Raw genomic sequence first — 6,159 nt, forward strand, 5'->3', positions numbered from 1 at the left:
AAATTCTTTGGAAAATTCATGTCAGGTTATTACATTTTTCTGGACATAGACTGCGCAGTGTGCTACAGTTCCCTTTTGGACATCTGAATTCTTAGCAATATTCTTTCAGGATCAGCTTTGTCATAGGGTTTCACTTGTACCTTGTAATGTAAACCTTCAAAAAGTTACAGTCAGTCTTTACTGGGTAACAGTTGAGGTATTACCATGTTCAGTAACTTACAGTATTTCATTAGCATAAACTACTTTCGGTACCAAGTTACTTATTGTACACATGCTTGTTATTATTTATAGGTTCATATCTATAAATACAACTTCTATACCTTGACTTCCTTTTATTTTTTTATTCACTGGTAACCATGTGGTAACATATCAGTATTCTTCAGTGTCAAATGTACAAAAGTCGTTTTCAAGAAGAGCTCTGTTCAAAGTACTGAAAAGTAGATCATTCAAACTTTGGGACCTTGAACAGTATATTAAGATTAAGCGGCTCGGTGCCTATAGCTCAACCGGCTAAGGCGCCAGCCACGTACACCTAAGGTGGCGGGTTCGAATCCCCAGCCCGGACCCGCCAAACAACAATGACGGCTGCAACCAAAAAATAGCCAGGCGTTGTGGCTGGTGCCTGTGGTCCCAGCTACTTGGGAGGCGGAAGCAGGAGACTCGCTTGAGCCTAGGAGTTGGAAGTTGCTGTGAGCTGTAATGCCACGGCACTCTACCCAGGGGGACAGCTTGAGGCTCTGTCTCAAAAAAAAAAAAAAAAAAAAGATCAAGCTACCAGGGCTTGGGGCCTGTGGCTGAGTGGCTAAGGCACCAACCAATACACCTGAGCTGACGGTTTCGAATCCAGCCCGGGCCGGCCAAACAATAATGGTTACAACCAAAAAATAGCCGGGTGTTGTGGCAGGTGCCTGTAGTCCCACCTGCTTGGGAGATGGAGGCAGGAGAATTGCTTGAGCCCAGGAATTGGAAATTGCTGTGAGCTGTGATTTCACCGCACTCTACCCAGGGCGAAAGCTCAAAAAAAAAAAAAAAAAAGAAGTCTCTCTAGAACCAAGCAAAAAACTCTTTATGTCACAATAACTCTTCTGAGTCTTTGCAAAAGAAGAACTTTTCTGGCTTTCAGTTTGTAAAGAGTTTAGATTGAATTATAAGTGATGCTGCTATAAATATCCATGTGCAGGGTTTTGTGTGGACAGTTTTACCTCCTTTGGGTGCACAGTTAAGGAGTGTGTGATTGCTGGGTTACGTGGGAAGTGTGCTCAGTTGGTAAACTGTCCTCCACAGTGGCTGACCATTGTGCCTTCCCACCAGCAAATGAGGCTCCTGTCACTCCCTCCCGCACCGGCATTTGGTGCTGCCAGTGTTTTGGATTTTGGCCATGCTGTTGGGTGCATGTAGTGGCCTCTCCGTATTTTAATTTGCATCTCCCTGGGGGTGTGTGATGTGGGGTATCTTTTTGTAAACCTTCTTCAGTGAAGTTCTTGGGTCCATTTTTTAATAGGGTTGTTTGTTTTCTTATTGAGGAGTATAAAGTTCTTGTATATTTTGGATAGTAGTTCTTTACCAGATATGCCTTTTGTAAATATTTTCTGACAGTCTGTGGCTTCTCTTCTCATTCTCTCTCTTTTTTTTTTTTTTAAGAGACAGAGTCTCACTTTATTGCCCTTGGTAGGGTGCAGTGGTGTCACAGCTCACAGCAACTTCCAACTCCTTGGTTTAGGCTTAGCGATTCTCTTGCCTCAGCCTCCCGAGTAGCTGGGACTACAGGTGCCCGCCATTATGCCTGGCTATTTTCTGTTGCAGTTTGGCCCAGGGCCAGGTTCTAACCTGCCTCCCTTGGTATATGGGGCTGGTGCTCTACCCACTGAGCCACAGGCGCCGCCCCTCTTATTCTCTTGACAGTGTTTTTTGCTGAGTAGAAATTTTTAATTTGATGTTCCATTTGTTAATTCTTTCATGGACTATGCCTTTATGCTGTACCTAAAAAGTCATTGACAAATCCTGGGTCATCTGGATTTCCCATTATCATCTACCTTTATAGTTTTGTGTTTTACGTTTAGACCTGTGGTTCATTTTGAGTTAGTTTGTGTGAAGGCTGTAAGGTCTGTGTGCACGTTAAATTTTCTGTAAGTGGGTATTCATTTGTTGTAGCACCATTTGTCGAAAAGACCACCCTTGCCATTTTACATTCTCTTTGCTCTTTTGTCAAGACCAGTTGACTGTAGATTACACGGGTCTATTTCTGGGCTCTCTGCTGTTCCATCGATGTCTTTGTTCTTTCACCAGTTCCACACCATCCTGGTTATTGTAGCTTTAGAATCTTTACAATCTGTCAGTCCTCCACCTTTGTTGGGATTCTGGGTCTACTGCCTTCCATGAAAACTTCATTTATTTATTTATGAATGAATGACGGAGTCTTACTTTGTCATTCTTGGTAGAGTGCCATGGTGTCATAGCTCACAGCAACCTCAAGAGAGCTTAAGCAATTCTCTTGCCTCAGCCTCCCTATTAGCTGAGACTATAGGCCCCTGCCACGATACCCAGCTGTTTTTAGAGATGAGGTCTCGCTCTGGCTCAGGCTCAGGCTGGCCTCAACTGGTGAGGTCAGGCAGTCCACCCTCCTTGACCTCCCAGAGTGCTGGGATTACAGGTGTGAGCCACCTGCTTGGCCTCCAAAACATATTTATTTATTTTGAGGGGAGACAGAGTCTCACTTTGTCACCCTGGGTAGAGTGCTGTGGCATTGTAGCTCACAGCTCCTCAAATTCCTAGGCTCAAGTGATCCTTTTACCTCAGCCTCCTGAGTAGCTGGGACTACAGGTGCCTACCACAGTGCCAGGCTATTTTTAGAGAGGGGGTCTCTTGCTCAGGCTGGTCTTGAACTCCTGAGCTCAAGCAGTCCGCCCATCTCAGCCTTGCAGAGAGCTAGGATTATAGGCGTGAGCCACTGTACCTGATCCATGATGATATCCACCAAATAACTGATTAGGATTTTGTTTGGGAGGTACTGACATCTTGACAATGTTGAGTCTTCTTTTCCATGAACATGAAATACTGCTTTATTTAATTCATTTTGATGTCTTTTGAGTTGGCGTTTTCCTCATACAGGCCTTATTCATGTTTTGTTGGATTCTAATGTTAATGGTATTGTTTTATGTTTTAAATTTTACTTGTTCTTTGCTGGAATATAGGAAAGCAATAGACTTGTGTATTAACTTTGTATCTTTCAACCTTGCTATGATTGCTTATTAGTTTCAGAAGTATTTTGTTGATTCTTATGAATTTTCTGCATAGGTGATCATTCCATGAATAAGGTTTTATATCTTTCTTTCACTTCTTACTGTGTTAGCTGCTGCTTCTGGTACAGTGTCGGAAAGCAGTGGTGAGAGGGGACGTCTTTGCTTCATTCCTGATCTTAGTGAAAAGTCTGCATTTCTCACCATTAAACATGGTGTCAGCTATAAGTTTAGTTTTTTAAACATATTCTTCATTGAATTGAAGAAGTTCCTTCTATTCCTAGTTTATTGGTAGGTTTTTTTTTTTTTTGATGTTTGGATGTTGGACTTTTATCAGATGGTTTTCTACTTTTGTTTGTTTATTTTGAGACAGAGTCTCACTTTGTCACCCTGGTAGAATGCTATGCCATTATAGCTCACAGCAACCTCAAACTCCTGGGCTCAAGTCATCCTCTTGCTTCAGCCTCCTGAGTAGCTGGGGCTATATGCACTTGCCACAACACTGGCTATTTTTAGAGTCAAGATCTTGCTCAGGTTGCTCTCCTAAGCTCAGGTGATCCACCCACCTGGGCCTCCCAGAGCTCTAGGATTACAGGCGTGAGCCACCACTCCTGGCCCATTTTCTACATTTATTCGTATGATCATATAGTGTTTTTTTTCCTCCAACTTATGGATGTGATAGATTACATTAATTAATTAATTAATTAATTATTTTTTTTGAGACAGAGCCTCAAGCTGTCCCCCTGGGTAGAGTGCCGTGGCATTACAGCTCACAGCAACCTCCAACTCCTGGGCTCAAGCGAGTCGCCTGCCTCCGCCTCCCAAGTAGCTGGGACCACAGGCGCCTGCCACAACGCCTGGCTATTTTTTGGTTGCAGCCATCATTGTTGTTTTGGCGGGTCCGGGCTGGGGATTCGAACCTGCCACCTTAGGTGTACGTGGCTGGCGCCTTAGCCGGTTGAGCTATAGGTGCCGAGCCACATTAATTTATTTTCAGTTGATGAACCAGCCTTGCATGTCTGAGGTAAATCACCTCCCCACTCCTTAATCCTACCCTTTTTATACTTTGTTCAATTTGATTTGCTGTTTTGTTGAATTTTTTGTTTATGAGAGATACCGGTCTATAGTTTTCTTGTGTGTCTTTGTCTGGTTTTGGTAGAGGGTGATGCTGGCTTAAAGCATGAGTTAGGAATGCTCCCTCTGCTTCCTCCGTCTTCTGCAGGTTACTGTATAATTGGTATAAATTTTTCTTTGGGTTTTTGGTAGTATTCACCAGTGAACTCCGTTAAAGCTGTCATTTACCCTGTTTTGGTATTTTCTGAGCTTTCTGGATTTGTGGTATGGCGTCTGATGTTAATTGGAAATTTCCTGTCATCATTTCTTGAAATACTGCTTTTTATTCCTTTCTCTTACTCTGGTATTCCCACACATGTATATTTTACCCTCTGTAGTTGCCTACAATTCCCAGATATTCTTTTTTTTTTCAGTCGTAATTTCTCTTTTTAATTTTAGAAGTCTCATTAAGATATCATACAGCTCAAAGACTCTTTCCTCAGTCCTGTTCATTCTGGCAAGAAGCCTCACCAAGGCGGTTTATTTCAGATACAGTGTTCCTGATCTCTAGCATCTCTTTTTGGTTCTTTCTTGGAATTTCCATCTCTCTGCTGATTGTACCCACTGTTCTTGCATGAAGCCTTAAACCTACCAATTGTAGTTGTCTGCCATACATAAGTTAGTCCTGCCATATATAAGTCCAGTTTTGACATTTGCTTCATCTCTTCAAAATGTGTTTTTTTGCATTAGTGTTTCTTGAAATTTTTTCTTGATTACCAGGCAAGTCAATGTTGAATTTAAGCCTTTAGTGATAATAGTGATGTATTTGTGTTGGGTATGGAGAATGTTTTATACAAGGTCAGACAATTAAGTCCACAAACTCATCCTAGAAAAAGTGCTATGTACCTCCTGGTTGTGTATCAGTGCACTCCCCAGATGGCCCATGGGGCACTTCAGAGAGGACTGTGTCATATAGAGCAGTGAGGTAGACGAGTTCATGAACTGAATTGTCAGATCTTTTTTTTTTTTTTTAAAGGGCATAAGATGAGATTTATTACAGACCCGGGAAGCCCGGGGGCCCCGGGCCTGGACTCTCCTGGCATGCAAGCCGAGGACGAGCCTGAATTGTCAGATCTTGTAGTCCCGCGGTAAGGACCAGTCTTTTAGTGTCCCGTGAACTTCAGAGAAACTCTTGTCACCTCCCCACTCCTAATCCTACCCTTTGGTGGGACAGGCTAGAATAGGATATTTCTCCCTTCCCCAGGTCAGTTAGACTCTGGTAAAACCCCAGCAAGTTAGGCTCTGATTGTGCAGTTTCAGAGTTCATGGGCACATTATTAAAAAATGACGTTTTTTCCTCCCTTCCCATGCTGGAAGTACACAGATTCACCATGAGGATCTGGTAAGGGGCTGCTCTCTGACTGCCCTTCCTGGAATATTTACCTGTCAGAGTTGTCTACTCTGAACCTCCAGCACTTTGTTGGTTGTGGCTCAGGATTCCCTGCCTGGCACTTGTTCCCTCAGAGGTAGCTGCTTGTGGGTTTCTGTTCAGGGAAGTAGTGATTCTCTTTACTCACCTGTTAATTTCTTGGGTTTTGGGAGCAATAGTAACAGGCTTGTGATCCTCTGTTAGAGTTGCTGGCTTTTCAGTTCAGTATTCCACTTGTTGGGATGGAGTGGCGGCTTCTAAGTTTCTCATGCACCCAGTTGGAATCTGGGCTTCTGATAGGATTTTAGCACCACCAGACATTTCTTACTTATTTTATTTTCCTGCCCTAACCTTTTTTTTTTTGAGACAGAGCCTCAAGCTGTCCCCCCTGGGTAGAGTGCTGTGGCATCACAGCTCACAGAAACCTCCAACTCCTGGGCT

General features: G+C 43.2%; 1 protein-coding gene across 1 annotated transcript in view; it reads left to right on the forward strand.

Annotated features, from left to right (window-relative positions):
• The first annotated feature begins 4,038 nt into the window (after nt 1-4,038).
• Nucleotides 4,039-6,159, forward strand: part of LOC100948237 (inner nuclear membrane protein Man1) — a 54,130-nt gene continuing 52,009 nt past the window's right edge. The window contains exon 1 of the mRNA XM_023518407.1: nt 4,039-4,077. The gene's annotated coding sequence lies outside the window, so the exon portion shown is untranslated. The remainder of the gene's footprint in view (nt 4,078-6,159) is intronic.

The sequence above is a fragment of the Otolemur garnettii genome, unplaced genomic scaffold, assembly GCF_000181295.1.
Source record: "Otolemur garnettii isolate 467f Iridium unplaced genomic scaffold, OtoGar3 scaffold00138, whole genome shotgun sequence".
Lineage (NCBI taxonomy): Eukaryota > Metazoa > Chordata > Mammalia > Primates > Galagidae > Otolemur > Otolemur garnettii.